Source organism: Balaenoptera physalus, assembly GCF_965194825.1.
Source record: "Balaenoptera physalus genome assembly, chromosome: 7".
NCBI lineage: Eukaryota > Metazoa > Chordata > Mammalia > Artiodactyla > Balaenopteridae > Balaenoptera > Balaenoptera physalus.
The window spans coordinates 31,436,379-31,453,692 of NC_138886.1; the positions used below are offsets into that span (position 1 = coordinate 31,436,379).

Sequence of the window (17,314 nt, forward strand, 5' to 3'; positions counted from 1 at the left end):
GCTGAGTGATAAAAGCCATACACAAAAGAATACCTTATGTATGTCTCCATTTATATGAAATGAAGAATTATATGAAATTTTTTTTAAAAAAGAGAGAAGATTTGGGGGACAAGATTATGAATTGGATTTAAATATGAAAAAACAAAAAACCTGGAACGTCAGAATGAGGTTGTGCTACAGAATTTTAAATCAATTATATTAGTAATATTTGAATACTTGGGAATTCACAAAATCTCCCAGGGAAAATGTCTGGGGGTAGGGGGGTGGTGAGGAGGAAGAGACAGACCTGGAGAAGACTACATTTATCTAACATGAAAAGATGTGTCATGACTAGGAAAGTAACTATGCAGACATTTCAGCCAAATGCGCAATACCCAATAGAGTGATTCTTATATTTGAATAGGTGAGGGTGAGAGGGACAGATCATGCTTAAGGAAGAAGTACTGAAAAGTAGTAAAAGTTCTCTGCACTCAAATGTACCCACATTGACTGCCAGCTACATTCTTTAAGTCTTCTTGAAAGAATGAGAAAGTGATAGTGGTCTGTGGGGTGTTTTCTAGTCTTTGAATCTATAGTCCTATAACGCTCTCCTCTTGGAAGTACCTGTTAACTTGTCATAAGTTAACAAGATAAGTTATATCTTGTTTAAAGAATCCTGGCCTTTCCATGGGCTGGTGCTAGATTGACAATGGCGGTCGCTACCTAAGGTGCATCTGAGTTCATAGCAACCAAGTTGACCATTGATATTATGCTGCAGACCTGGATGACAACTTCCTGGAAACACACTACTAGTCCTCCTATGGCCAAAATACCCCCATGCAAATTGTCTTTATATTCATCCTTAATTCTGGTAACAATTTAAATGTAACTTTTTAGGTCATTCAGCAACATATAGTAAATGACCTCTTCCATTACACTGATCAGGAACCAACATCCATGTTAATTAACATGACTGTGATAATCATTTCACAAAGGATACATATATCAAAGCATTAGATTGTACACTTTAAATATATTCAATTTTATTTGTCAGTTATACCTCAATAAAACTGGAAAAGGAAACAGGAAAACATCCAGTTGATTCCATGCTTAGAAACCTCAGTATTCCCAATAGTAAAGCTGGGATTATAAATGTACCTTACAGGGTTATTGTGAGGGTCAAATATTTGTGGAAGTGTTTTATAAACTTTCAATTACTATATAACTGTTAGTTGTTATTAGTAGTATCAGACCTCTAGAGTTTAATGTATAGTTAATGATATATAGGAATAAATGGCAATTTCATTTCATTTTTACTACAACTAATAAAAAATGGTAAATGATTATGACATTAACACAAAGAAATGTGACATTTTAACAAACAAAATTTGTATCCTGATGAGCTAGCTGAAAAATATTCATAAAATTGTACACGTTCAATTCAGCACCTACATAAATACAAACAGCAACTCACTGTAAATAATGGAATACAGTAAACTAGGCTACCAATGAGAGCCTTAACAGATGTGTTTCATCTAATCAATAATACTGTGTGAATGGTAAAACTACTGAACATCAGAAAATCAAAAAGACATTAATTTCATTGTTATATTCTTGGAATGGTATTGAATGGGCATTATTTTAGAAGAAAATTCTGTCCCAGAATGATTAATCAAAGCTAGATAAAAATGCAGAAGAGCATGGTTGTTCCAGATACTGGGTTGAATAAAGAATCAGTTCATCCTGAGGGAATACATTCTAGTTCCCACATCTCTCTATGCAATATTTTACATCTATGCTCAAGATAAACCTAAGGTGAAGAAAAAGATATGACCAAATGGTTGAACATTTTAGCAGCAAACCTCTCTAACTCATAGTAGAATGATAAGGAGATTAGTTAGTTCAGAAGAAAATCAGAACTACGAAAAGTAAACAAAAATTTATAGTCAGGGTAAGCAAAGTAAATGCAGGCTCCCACATTTCGCGAGAATATGCACGTTCATAAAGGGTAAAAAATATGTTGACAGTGAAGTCAATTCTCTGTATCTCCCAAGCATTTGAGGGTGCCAGGGAATGCAGTTTCCTGAAAGAAAATTTATGTTCAAGAAATAAGAATTCTCTACAAATGAGGGCTTTGAAAAGACAGAGAGGGAAACAAGAATCATTGTCACTCTACAAGAAAGCTGCAGGTTCAGACAGTGGTGATCTACTGGGCAGTGGAGGTCTAACTCTACCACTCATAGTGCTTCATGTCTCAAGGAATTTCCAGCCATTTCCTTCCACAGAGGCTCCAGTATGACAGCATATGCTGAGTGGGATGGCCACTAACAAGGAAATGTGGGCCCAGGACTAGAATCAATCCCAGCTGTCTTCTGATGCATCACAAGATAATTTTTAAAGCCCAAATATTTCCCTTGATTTGGCGTTATGGCAATTGAGCTCATTTTTCAGTAGCTGAAAATACATGACTATATATTTACCCTTAAACACTTAAAAGGGAAACAGAAAGCCCTATTTCTCAAGAAAACACACTTGGCTTGCGCAGACAGTAGATCAAATTAATTGGGGGCCAGGAAGCAAATGAGCCCAGATTTGGGACAACAAATTCTGTCGATGGATTTGGCTCCATTAGACTTGGGTACAAAGCACACCAAAATAACGGGATTTGGTTCCATGGGAGAACAAAATTATGGAGCTAAAAAAAGTCCCTTCCTTTTACAATCAACTACTAAAGGATTCTGCAAGGGAAATGCACTCAAACAAATTAGTGTATAACTTTTACTTTTTCATTAAAATGATTTAATAGTTCCACAAATGTCATGGCATTAGCATTTTATGCAAAGCTATAAAATAGTAGCAAGTTAAAAAATCAACTGCCTTTAAAGGTCAGCACTTTTAGACTATGTTTATGAGACTACATGGTCACTTTGTGATACAAAATGGCAGCATTGCTAAGATAAATATTGCTTGCTGGCCAGTCTTATTTTGGGCAGGAGGCCATTAAAGGAACAAGGTTGCCGATTTCATCTTTCATTTGGATGGGCTTCAACAAAGCATTCACACTGGCTAACTCATCCTAAGATGTCTCTAAGGAGAACAACAGCTTTTTGGAGTATTTCCTTAAGAAATTATTTAATTACATATTTTTATTATGTTTAAACTGCTTCTTTGAAGTCAATGTGAAAACATATTTACAGGCAGGTGGTAGACAGAGACATAATGGCAAAAACTTAACAAATGAATTCCAGAAAGAAAAAGGGCACATATGTAGAGGCTAACTGCTGACAATCTATCCCCAGTCCACTGGATCTCTAAATAAATATTAGATGTTTTCCATCCTCAATAGAGTATGGAAGGTGATGTTCATATTTTTCACTTGTTATTTCAAAAACTATTCCTTAAACAAGATTTTGTTAAGAATTAGCAACACTAAGTGTTGTATCCTAAGTGGCAGGATAGTAATCCACAAAGTTCCATAGGTTTAAATTATTAATTGGACATTAGCCTGTTGCTAAGGTTTAATGGGAACAAGTACCTAGTGATGATAATCAGCATTTAGATTAAAAATAAAGTTTTGAATTGTCGTAAGTCTGAGTGTAAGTGCATAAGATTTAAATGGTTAATACACTCTCAACAATCCTTCAGGAGCTGATGCCACGTAAGAGACTGGTTGACAAAAACAAATGGGGAACAAAGTAAGTCTTCTCTTGTCTGTGATACTGATCTTATTTGGATCTTACCTAAGTTACTCTTTGACTCACATATTCAGTAACATGTATTGCAAAGGAGGCAGCATGATGTAGTAGGAGAACATTGAATTTGGAATATTAAGGCCTAGGTTAAAATTCTTGGCCTTGGGAAATTACATAGTTCATCTCTAAAACAAGGAGGCTGGACTGGATGATACCAAAGATGGTGGACTGAACGGTGTGGGCAAGGAGAGCACCTGTCACCACACAGAATCAAGAAGCCTCTAGTGTCTTGCCCAACAACCGTCAGAGGGTGTGGAAAGCTTCTGTGTGGCCCCCAATATCTACCTAACTGAACTGATGTGGAAGTTTTACCAGAATGGATTAGAAGAGGGTTTTCCTAGCCCCCATATGTTCTCACTCCAATAATAAGCTAATTTCATTTATTGCCTTGAATTTCTAAATGGTATGTCAGTCTTATCACTTTTAAAATTTTATATTCTGGGGGAGAGCTTCAAGATGGCAGAGGAGTAAGATGTGGAGATCACCTTCCTCCCCACAAATAAATCAGAAATACGTCTACATATGGAACAACTCCTACAGAACACCTACTGAATGCTGGCAGAAGACCTCAGACTTCAAAAGGCAAGAAACTCCCCACGTACCTGGGTAGGGCAAAAGAAAACAGAAAAAACAGAGACAAAACAATACAGACGGGACCTGCACCTCTGGGAGGGAGCTGTGAAGGAGGAAAAGTTTCCACACACTAGGAAGCCCCTTCACTGGCAGAGACGGGGATTGCGGGGGGTGGGGGGGAAGCAGGGGGTACCTTCGGAGCCACGGAGGAAAGCACAGCAACAGGGGTGCGGAGGGCAAAGCAGAGAGATTCCCGCACAGAGGATCGGTGCCAACCAGCACTCACCAGCCTGAGAGGCTTGTCTGCTCACCCGCCGGGTGGGCGGGGGCTGGGAGTTGAGACTCGGGCTTCAGAGGTCGGATCCCAGGGAGAGGCCTGGGGTTGGCTGCGTGAACACAGCCTGAAGGGGCTAGTGCGCCACGGCTAGCCGGGAGGGAGTCCGGGAAAAAGTCTGGACCTGCCTAAGAGGCAAGAGACCATTGTTTCCAGGGTGCGCGAGGAGAGGGGATTCAGAGCACGGCCTAAATGAGCTCCAGAGATGGGCGTGAGCCGCGGCTATCAGCGCGGACCCCAGAGACGGGCATGAGACGCTAAGGCTGCTGCTGCTGCCACCAAGAAGCCTGTGTGCAAGCACAGATCACTCTCCACACCTCCCCTCCTGGGGGCCTGTGCAGCCCGCCACTGCCAGGGTCCCGTGATCCAGGGACAACTTCCCTGGGAGAACGCACGGCGCGCCTCAGGCTGCTGCAACATCATGCCAGCCTCTGCCGCCGCAGGCTCGCCCCGCATCCGTACCCCTCCCTCCCCCCGGACTGAGCAAGCCAGAGCCCCCGAATCAGCTGCTCCTTTAACCCCGTCCTGTCTGAGCGAAGAACAGACACCCTCAGGCGATCTACACGCAGAGGCAGAGCCAAATCCAAAGCTGAACCCCAGGAGCTGAGAACAAAGAAGAGAAAGGGAAATTTCTCCATGCAGCCTGAGGAGCAGCGGATTAAATCTCCACAATCAACCTGATGTACCCTGCATCTGTGGAATATCTGAATAGACAACGAATCATCCCAAAATTAAGGAGGTGGACTTTGGGAGCAACTGTAGACTTGAGGGTTGCTGTACGTGACTGACTGGTTTCTGGTTTTATGTTTATCTTAGTTTAGTATTTAAAGTTTAGTATCATTGGTAGATTTTTTAATTGATTTGGTTGCTCTCTTTTTTTTAACATATATAGATATATATTTTTTTCCATTTTCTCTTTTTGTGACTGTGTATGAGTATGCTTCTTTGTGTGATTTTGTCTGTATAGCTTTGCTTATACCATTTGTCCTAGGGTTCTGTCTGTCTATTTTGGGTTTTTTTTTTAGTATAGTTTTTAGCCCTTATTACCATTGGTGGATTTGTTTTTTGGTTTGGTTGCTCTCTCTTTCTTTCTTTCTTCTTTTTTTTTTATTACTTTTTAACTTTTTTACTTTTAATAATTTTTTTTATTTTTTATTTTAATAACTTTATTTCTTTTTATTTATTTTCTTTCCTTTTTCTCCCTTTTCTTCTGAGCCATGTGCCTGACAGGGTCTTGGTGCTCTGGCTGGATGTCAGGCCTGTGCCTCTGAGGTGGGAGGGCAAGCTTAGGACTTTGGTCCACCAGAGACCACCCGGTTCCACGTAATATCAAATGGTGAAAGCTCTCGCAGAGACCTCCATCTCAACGCTAAGACTCAGCTCCACTCAACAACCAGCAAGCTACAGTGCTGGAACCCTATGCCAAACAACTAGCAAAACAGGAACACAACCCCACCCATTAGCAGACAGGCTGCCTAAAATCATAATTAGGTCACAGACACCCCAAAACACACCACTGGACATGGTCCTGCCCACCAGAAAGACAAGATTCAGCCTCATCCACCAGAACACAGGCACCAGTCCCCTACACCAGGAAGCCTACACAACCCACTGAACCAACCTTAGCCACTGGGGGCAGACACCAAAAACAGTGGGAACTACCAACCTGCAGCCTGTGAAAAGGAGACCCCAAACACAGTTAAGTTAAGCAAAATGAGAAGACAGAGAAACACAAAGCAGATGAAGGAGCAAGGTAAAAACCCACCAGACCAAAGAACAAATGAAGTGGAAATAGGCAGTCTACCTGAAAAAAAATTCAGAATAATGATAGTAAAGATGATCTAAAATCTTGGAAATAGAATGGAGAAAATACAAGAAACGTTTAACAAGGACCTAGAAGAACTAAAGAGCAAACAAACAATGATGAACAACACAATAAATGAAATAAAAAATTCTCTAGAAGGAATCAATAGCAGAATAACTGAGGCAGAAGAACGGACAAGTGACCTGGAAGATAAAATAGTGGAAGCAACTACTGCAGAGCAGAATAAAGAAAACAGAATGAAAAGAATTGAGGACAGTCTCAGAGACCTCTGGGACAACATTAAATGCACCAACATTCGAATTATAGGGGTCCCAGAAGAAGAAGAGCGAAAAAAAGGGACTGGGAAAATATTTGAAGAGGTTAGAGTTGAAAAGTGCCCTAATGTTGGAAGGAAAATACTCAATAAAGTCCAGGAGGCGCAGAGAGGCCCATACAGGATAAATCCAACGAGAAACACGCCAAGACGCATATTAATCAAACTATCAAAAATTAAATACAAAGAAAAACTATTAAAAGCAGCAAGGGAAAAACAACAAATGACATACAAGGGAATCCCCATAAGGTTAACAGCTGATCTTTCAGCAGAAACTCTGCAAGCCAGAAGGGAGTGGCAAGACATATTTAAAGTGATGAAAGGGAAAAACCTACAACCAAATTACTCTACCCAGCAAGGATCTCATTCAGATTCGACAGAGAAATTAAAACCTTTACAGACAAGCAAAAGTTAAGAGAATTCAGCACCATCAAACCAGCATTACAACGAATGCTAAAGGAACATCTCTAGGCAGGAAACACAAGAGATGGAAAAGATCTACAATAACAAACACAAAACAATTAAGAAAATGGTAATAGGAACATACACATCGATAATTACCATAATGGATTAAATGCTCCAACCAAAAGATGTAGACTGGCTGAATGGATACAAAAGCAAGACCTGTATATATGCTGCCTTCAAGAGACCCACTTCAGACCTAGGGACACATACAAACTGAAAGTGAGGGGATGGAAAAAGATATTCCATGCAAATGGAAATGAAAAGAAATACGGAGTAGCAATTCTCACATCAGACAAAATAGACTTTAAAATAAAGACAATTACAGGAAACAAGGCAGGACACTACATAATGATCAAGGGATCAATCCAAGAAGAAAATACAACAATTGTAAATATTTATGCACCCAACATATGAGCACCTCACTACATAAGGCAAATGCTAAAAGCCATAAAAGGGGAAAGGGACAGTAACACAATCATAGTAGGGGACTTTAACACCCCACTTTCACCAATGGACAGATTATCAAAAATGAAAATAAATAAGGAAAAACAAGCTTTAAATGACACATTAAACACGACGGACTTAATTGATATTTATAGGATTCCATCCAAAAACAACAGAATACACTTTCTTCTCAAGTGTTTATGGAACATTCTCCACGATAGATCATATCTTGGGTCACAAATCAACCCTTGGTAAATTTAAGAAAATTGAAATTGTATCAAGTGTCTTTTCCGACCACAATCCTATGAGACTAGATATCAATTACAGGGAAAAAATCTGTAAAAAATACAAACTCATGGAGATTAAACAATACACTACTAAATAACCAAGATTTTGAAGAAATCAAAGAGGAAATCAAAAAATACCTAGATACAAATGACAATGAAAACACGACAACCCAAAACCTATGGGATGCAGCACAAGGAGTTCTAATAGGGAAGTGTATACCAATACAATCCTACCTCAAGAAACAAGAAACATCTCAAATAAACAACCTAACCTTACAACTAAACCAATTAAAGAAAGAAGAACAAAAAAACCCCGAAGTTAGTAGAAGGAAAGATATCATAAAGATCAGATCAGAAATAAATGAAAAAGAAATGAAGGAAACAATAGCAAAGATCAACAAAATAAAAGCTGGTTCTTTGAGAAGATAAACAAAATTGATAAACCATTAGCCAGACTCATCAAGAAAAAAAGGGAGAAGACTCAAATCAATAGAATTAGAGGGGCTTCCCTGGTGGCGCAGTGGTTGGGAATCTGCCTGCCAATGCAGGGGAGACGGGTTCGAGCCCTGGCCTCCCACATGCCGTGGAGCAACTGGGCCTGTGAGCCACAACTACTGAGACTGCGCGTCTGGAGCCTGTGCTCCGCAGCAAGAGAGGCCATGACAGTGAGAGGCCCGCGCACCGCGATGAAGAGTGGCCCCCGCTCGCCACAACTAGAGAAAACCCTCGCACAGAAACGAAGACCCAACACAGCCAAAAATAATTAATTAATTAATTAATTAATTAATTTTTTAAAAAATAGAATTAGAAATGAAAAAGAAGTAACAACTGACACTGCAGAAATACAAAGGATCATGAGAGATTACTACAAGCAACTACAGGCCAATAAAATGGACAACCTGGAAGAAACGGACAAATTCTTAGAAAAGCACAACCTCCAAGACTGAACCAGGAAGAAATAGAAAATATAAACAGACCAATCACAAGCACTGAAATTGAGACTGTGATTAAAAATCTTCAAAGAAACAAAAGCCCAGGACCAGATGGCTTCACAGGCGAAGTCTATCAAACATTTAGAGAAGAGCTAACACCTATCCTTCTCAAACTCTTCCAAAATATAGCAGAGGGAGGAACACTCCCAAACTCATTCTACGAGGCCACCATCACCCTGAGACCAAAACCAGACAAAGATGTCACAAAGAAAGAAAACTAGAGGCCAATATAACTGCTGAACATAGATGCAGAAATCCTCAACAAAATACTAGCAAACAGAATCCAATAGCACATTAAAAGGATCATACACCATGATCAAGTGGGGTTTATCCCAGAAATGCAAGGATTCTTCAATATACGGAAATCAATCAATGTGATAAACCATATTAACAAACTGAAGGAGAAAACCCATATGATCATCTCAACAGATGCAGAAAAACTTTCAACAAAATTCAACACCCATTTATGATAAAAACCCTCCTGAAAGTAGGCATAGAGGGAACTTACCTCATCAGAATAAAGGCCATATACGACAAACCCACAGCCAACATCGTTCTCAATGGTGAAAAACTGAAACCATTTCCTCTAAGATCATGAACAAGACAAGGTTGTCCACTCTCACCACTATTATTCAACACAGTTTTGGAAATTTCAGCCAGAACAATCAGAGAAGAAAAAGAAATAAAAGGAATCCAAATCAGAAAAGAAGAAGTAAAGCTGTCACTGTTTGCAGATGACATGATACTATACATAGAGAATCCTAAAGATGCTACCAGAAAACTCCTAGATCTAATCAATGAATTTGGTAAAGTTGCAGGATACAAAATTAATGCACAGAAATCTTTTGCATTCCTATACACTAATGATGAAAAATCTGAAAGGGAAATTAAGGAAACACTCCCATTTACCACTGCAACAAAAAGAATAAAACACCTAGGAATAAACCTACCTAAGAAGACAAAAGACCTGTATGCAGAAAACGATAAGACACTGATGAAAGAAATTAAAGATGATACCAACAGATGGAGAGATATACCATGTTCTTGGATTGGAAGAATCAACATTGTGAAAATGACTATACTACCCAAAGCAATCTACAGATTCAATGCAATCCCTATCAAACTACCACTGGCAATTTTCACAGAAGTAGAACAAAAAACTTCACAATTTGTATGTAAACACAAAAGACCTTGAATAGCCAAAGCAATCTTGAGAAAGAAAAATGGAGCTGGAGGAATCAGGCTCCCGGACTTCAGACTATACTACAAAGCTACAGTAATCAAGACAATATGGTACTGGCACAAAAACAGAAATAGATCAATGGAACAGGATAGAAAGCCCAGAGAGAAACGCATGCACATATGGTCACCTTATTTTTGATAAAGGAGGCAAGAATATACAATGGAGAAAAGACAGCCTCTTCAATAAGTGGTGCTGGGAAAACTGGACAGCTACATGGAAAAGAATGAAATTAGAACACTCCCTAACACCATACACAAAAATAAACTCAGAAATGGATTAAAGACCTAAATGTAAGGCTAGACACTATAAAACTCTTAGAGGAAAACATAGGCAGAACACTCTATGACATAAATCACAGCAAGATCCTTTTTGACCCACCTCCTAGAGAAATGGAAATAAAAACAAAAATAAACAAATGGGACCTAATGAAACTTAAAAGCTTTTGCACAGCAAAGGAAACCATAAGACGAAAAGACAGTCCTCAGAATGGGAGAAAATATTTACAAACAAAGCTACTGACAAAGGATTAATCTCCAAAATTTACAAGCAGCTCAATATCAAAAAAACAAACAACCCAATCCAAAAATGGGCAGAAGCCCTAAATAGACATTTCTCCAAAGAAGATATACAGATTGCCAACAAACACATGAAAGGATGCTCAACATCACTAATCATCAGAGAAATGCAAATCAAAAGTACAATGAGGGGCTTCCCTGGTGGCACAGTGGTTGAGAATCTGCCTGCCAATGCAGGGGACACGGGTTCGAGCCCTGGTCTGGGAAGATCCCACATGCCGCGGAGCAGCTGGGCCCGTGAGCGACAATTACTGAGCTTGCGCGTCTGGAGCCTGTGCTCCGCAACAAGAGAGGCCGCGATAGTGAGAGGCCCATGCACCGCGATGAAGAGTGGCCCCCGCTTGCCACAACTAGAGAAAGCCCTCACACAGAAACAAAGACCCAACACAGCCATAAATTAATTAATTAATTAATTAATTTTAAAAAAAAAAATTTTTTTTTTTAAATCTTAAAAAAAAACTACAATGAGGTATCACCTCACACCGGTCAGAATGGCTATCATCAAAAAATCTACAAACAATAAATGCTGGAGAGGGTGTGGAGAAAAGGGAACCCTCTTGCACTGTTGGTGGGAATGTAAGTTGATTCAGCCACTATAGAGAATAGTATGGAGGTTCCTCAAAAAACTAAAAATAGAACTACAGTACGACCCAGCAATCCCACTACTGGGCATATACCCTGAGAAAACCATAATTCAAAAAGATGTACCACAATGTTCATGGCAGCTCTATTTACAATAGCCAGGTCATGGAAACAACCTAAATGCCCATCGACAGACAAATGGATAAAGAAGATGTGGTACATATATACAATGGAATATTACTCAGCCATAAAAAGAAACGAAATTGAGTTATTTGTAGTGAGGTGGATGGACCTAGAGACTGTCATACAGAGTGAAGTAAGTCAGAAAGAGAAAAATAAATGCCATATGCTAACACGTATATATGGAAGCTAAAAAAGAAAAGGTTCTGAAGAACCTAGGGGCAGGACAGGAATAAAGACACAGACATACAGAATGGACTTGAGGACACGGTGGGTGAAGGGTAAGCTGGGACAAAGTGAGGGAGTGGCATGGCTTATATATACTACCAAATGTAAAATCGATAGCTAGTGGGAAGCAGCCGCATAGCACAGGGAGATCAGTTTGGTGCTTTGTGACCACCTAGAGGGGTGGGATAGGGAGGGTGGGTGGGAGATGCAAGAGGGAGGAGATATGGGGATGTATGTATATGTATAGCTGATTCACTTTGTTATAAAGCAGAAACTAACACACCACTGTAAAGCAATTATACTCCAATAAAGATGTTAAAAAATAAAAAAATTCTATACTCTAATTACAATCATTAACTCCCACCAATATCTCTGTTCGTTTGTTATTAAAATTGCCTCAATTTAAAGGCAGGCAAACTGAAGCAGGAAATAAAGATGCAGTGAGTCAGTGTCAGAACCTAGAGAAGTATTCATGAGATTGGGTCCTAATTCTGTGGGGCCTTCAATTATTACCAGATGCTTTAATGGGAAGTTCCATCATATTGAATGTTATACGCATACATTTAATTTTGCTGCCTACATCAAAAATGCAAGTATTGAGTAAGCACATAATAAGTGTCTAATGTCTACTGCAGACTTTGTGATTCGGAAGGTAGTAGATAACATAATCTCTGATCTCAAAAAGCTTACAGTCTGATTATAGAGGTAAGTACAAAAATGATAACCCAGCAAAATGTGTGCAGTGATTCTCAAAGTACAGTTTGTAAGAATCACTCAGAAAGCTTGTTAACCATTCACATTCCCAGGCTCCACACCTAGACCCATGGATTCTAAGATCTGGGGTGAGTTTAGTAATCTGCATTTTTAACAGCACCCACATAGGTGTTTCTAATCAATGCCCATGGTTAGGAGACCACACACTGAGAAATGCCAGTGGATAAGAGCTCAGACTTGGGAGTTAAACAGTCTAGGTTTGATTCCCAGCTCCACCCCTTCCCAGCTGGGTGACCTTGATTACATTAGTGAAGTCCTCTGGGCTTCAATGTTCCCATCTATAAAAATGAAGATAATAATAGTACCTACATGTTAGGTGGTTGTAACATTGGTACCCAGTAAACACTTAGTAAAAGTTCTTCTTGTTTTTGTCCTCATTAATATTATTAAAACACTAGATATTGACCAACTGCTAATCAGTTTGATGTATTGATAGCTCCCAAAATTCAATGAATAAAATAAGAGCTCTGGATAAGGGTACGGAAAGCTTTAAGGAGGAAGAGGAAATGAACTAAACATTAAAACCAATGAAAGATTTGTATTATCAAAGAAAAGAAGAAATCCTGGAGGAAGGGAACATACTGAGCAAATTATCAAGGAAGACGAGAAAGAGCTATGTGAAAACCAATAAAGGAAGCAGCCCGTGAAGTGGAGGGTCTGGTGAAAGTGGAAAGATAAGTGGCCAGAATACTGAAAGCTCACCAAGTCTGAAGTTCCCCCGTCTCATTATTTGAAACACCTGTTTTTAGAGGCCACTACATTAGAGATAGGCCCCCACATTAAGAGATAGGATATTAAAAGATCAATGTATAATAACTCTTCTTTTTACAAAAATAATCCTTTATTTACAAAATAAGTTATCACTCGGAACCTTAATTCATTGCAGTGTTAGGTTTAAGACATTTCAATTTACTAAAGATAAATAATTCAATCTTTAAATAAAGAACTATAAGGTTTTTTGAGAGCAAGGGACTATCTTACTCATTTTGGGGACCTCAGACTCTACCTAGCACAAGGCCAGGAATGTGCTAATAACTCTAAAAATGAATGGTTGTTCAACTCAATAGTTATATAAATACTGTTATGACATGAAACGGAATATCCATGAAAAAAAGTTTCTTTCCTTTGAGAGCTGCCACATTTATTTATTGTTCATATTCCCAAGTGAGGCTACTGCTTTGAAAATGCAACCAAATTTATTGTTTTCATTTATACTGAGTGTCCATAACTATACAAGCAGCAATAAATTAAATTAAATATTGTACATGCCAATAGTCAAGCTGGATAATTCAATTGAAGAATACACTGAACTCTCATTTGACTTCATAGGTATCTGAGTAACTTCATTAAATTTATAATTTAGTGGATGATGAAAAATACACAGTGCACTAAGGCACTAAAAGCCTGTCTTGTTTCTCTTCTCAGGCCTCTGTTTACATGGATTCTTAGAGGTTTGCTACTGGTTGCAACTTGATGTCCCAAACACATGCACATCAAACATTTCTAAATGCCCAAAATGGAAATATCCCCAAACTGCTTCCCATTGCCCATGAACTTCTTTTCTGATTTATGATATTTCAACTTCTCTGTCTTTATCTTGAGAAAAATAATATTAAAGGAACAAATGGGATAAGTTGGCTTTTTTTCTTTGACTCTTCGAATGATGTCTTGAAAATTAAGTCATGACCATAAGGCACTCAACACATATGGGCCCAAAGTTGATGAGGGTATACACACTTCGCTCTCATAAAGGCTATCCATGTCCTGCAGACAGGGCAGTGGTGCTTATCGCCTATATAGCACAAACTGAATGTAGATCATGGGAATCAGTAACCTAAGCAAGGGTATAATGTCTGTGTTGGCTATTAAGATTATCATTACAGTAGAAAAGATATGCCTTAAAAGAACCACAGCAGAAAAATGGGAATTTATCTGAAGTGATACTTTCTACTACTATGCCCACAAACTAATTACTATAATGAAAATATCTCACTAATACAATCTGCAATCTTTGATGAATTAGAAAATGTGTCTTTGCTCCCACTACCATTCACTTCCTGTTTTTGTGAAGTGGGAATAAAATGACCAATTTAAGCTTCACTTCACTAATCTGATTCCGGTTAATGCCCCAAGGGGAGCTATCAGCATGTCTCTTCCAATTGCCTCCTAGGGAACAAGAGAGAAGCATTTGGCCTATTAAAAACAATGGACTCATTCACTTCTCTGCTGGCCCGATGGGGACCCCATGCTTCCGTTTACAACAGCCAGTTCATTCAGCTCTTTGATTACCTTCTATCAGTGTATTCACAACCAATTCAAGCCAATATTGGGAAACAATGAAATCCACTGAAACTGAGCAGTTTTTATAGTCACACCTACCTAATGTCCCCCAGTCTATTTTCATGCATGTGTAATTAATTGTGTTCCATGCCAGTAACTCAAACTTTCGGCAACTGAGAGTTTGGTGGTAAGAGCTCTGGTTATTCCCTTGGAGTGAGCCAGGCCTGGGTTTATGTTCCAGCTTATATATTTGGTGGTTGAGTGACCTTTGGTACATTATTTAATCTCTCTGAGCCTTGGTTTCTCTAACTATAAGCAAAGATAATAATACCTCATGAGAACATTGATATAAAAAGTCTAATACATGGCACGTACTCAACCAGCATTAGTTCATTTATGAACACTGCTCAAAAATATGTTAAAACAACTATTAATATATCATCCCAACTTTGATCATATGGGACTTAAAGAATGGGAATGAAAACCAGACAATGATGGGTTCAGAATTGTTGAGTTTTAGTCTTACACAGATTAGGCTATCCCATAAGTTCAAACGGTAATTTGTTACAACAAATTAATTCCCATTAAGTACAACTTTGTCCTTATAAAGAAACACTGCACTTATATGAAATATCTAAAAATAATCAAACTCATTGAAGTAGAGAGTAGAATGGTGGTTGCCAGGTGTTGGGTGGAGGGGGAAGTGGGAAGTTAATGTTCAAAGGGTATAAAGTTTCAGTTATGCAAGACGAGTAAGTTCTAGAGCTCTGCTGGACAACATAGTGCCTACAGTTAATAACACTGTGTTGTGCACTTAAAAAATCTGCTAACCGCAAATAACAAATGCTGGAGAGGGTGTGGAGAAAGGGAACCCTCCTGCACTGTTGGTGGGAATGCAAACTGGTGCAGCCACTATGGAAAACAGTATGGAGGTTCCTCAAAAAACTAAAAACAGAGTTGCCATATGACCCAGCAACCCCACTCCTGGGCCTATATCTGGAAAAGACGAAAACGCTAATTTGAAAAGATACAAGCACCCCAATGTTCATAGAACCACTATTTACAATAGCCAAGACATGGAAGCAACCTAAATGTCCATCAACAGATGAATGGATAAAGAAGATGGGGTACATATGTACAATGGAATATTACTCAGCCATAAAAAGAATGAAATAATGCCATTTGCAGCAACATGGATGGACCTAGAGATCATCATACTAAGTGAAGTAAGTCAGAGAAATATATGATATCACTTATATGTGGAATCTAAAATATGATTAAAATGAACTTATTTAAAGAACAGAAACAGACTCAGACATAGAAAACAAACTTACGGTTACTAAAAGGGAAAGCTAGGAGAGGGATAAATCAGGAGTTTGGGATTAACAGATATGAACTACTATATATAAAATAAACAACAAGGACCTACTGTATAGCACATGGGACTATATTCAATATTTTGTTATAAACCATAATGGAAACAAATATGAAAAATTATACACACACACACATATATCTGAATCACTTTGCTGTACACCAGAAACTAACACAACATTGTAAATCAATTATACTTCAATTTTTAAAAATTTGTTACGAGGGAAGATAACATATTAAGTGTTCTTACTACCAAAAAAAAGTTGAGGTGTGGACACAAGGAAACTTTTGGAGGTGATGGAATGTTTATTACCTTGCTTGTGGTGATGGTTTCAGGAGTGGATACATAGGTTCAAACTCATCAAATCATACAGTTTTGGGTACAACAATTATACCTCAGTAAAGCTGTTTTTAAGAAAAAAAAGAAGAAGAAAATAGGATCCCTTAGAAAGCCTTTACCATAGCAGGTACTCTTTACCCCAAATATGAAGAAGTGTATCTGGTCACTAGAAAGCTCTGTAGTCACAATTTACTGCTTCAGCTAACCAAAGGAACCTATTTTCTCTCCCTCTACCTGCCTTCCCCAGTTCTTCCTGCCAGAGTCAGCTTAGACATCTCCTTCTCCAGGAAACAATCCCTCCACTGCCCTGTCTCACATGCTCCTACAACACCCTGTTCATATCTGTAAGGTTGCACTTAAAAATCCTTTCTTGTTGTTTAAGTCCCTCACCAGGACCATGCCTTACTTATCCTTGTATCCCCAGCACCTACCAAGCACATGTCTGGTACATGGCAGATGCCCAATAATGACTGTTGATTGACTGACCAGACACTGGCTTTACAGTCAAGGAGATGGAATCAAATTCTGGCTCTACCACTTACCTGTTTGCCTTTTCTGATTCTGTGACTCTTTATATCCTCATTAGTCATGCTATCTTACCAAATAAACAGAATTATGGAATAATACCAAGAGAAAAAGGGATTGCATTTTCTTTCATATTCATAGTCACTGCATTGAAGCACTGTCACTGAAAGTCACTGCTTCTAAATATTGGCAGAAGCAGAATGGCACTTTGAACTAGACATCTGTTCTTCAAAGAATCATTTGAGTAGT

General features: G+C 38.7%; 2 long non-coding RNA genes across 2 annotated transcripts in view; one reads left to right on the plus strand and one right to left on the minus strand.

The window, feature by feature from the left end:
* The window catches only part of LOC309663986, a 403,267-nt gene that overhangs the window by 307,003 nt on the left and 78,950 nt on the right, over positions 1–17,314 (plus strand). The gene's annotated exons all lie outside the window — the stretch shown is intronic.
* LOC309663983 overlaps positions 1–17,314 on the minus strand; it is a 255,899-nt gene that overhangs the window by 161,274 nt on the left and 77,311 nt on the right. The gene's annotated exons all lie outside the window — the stretch shown is intronic.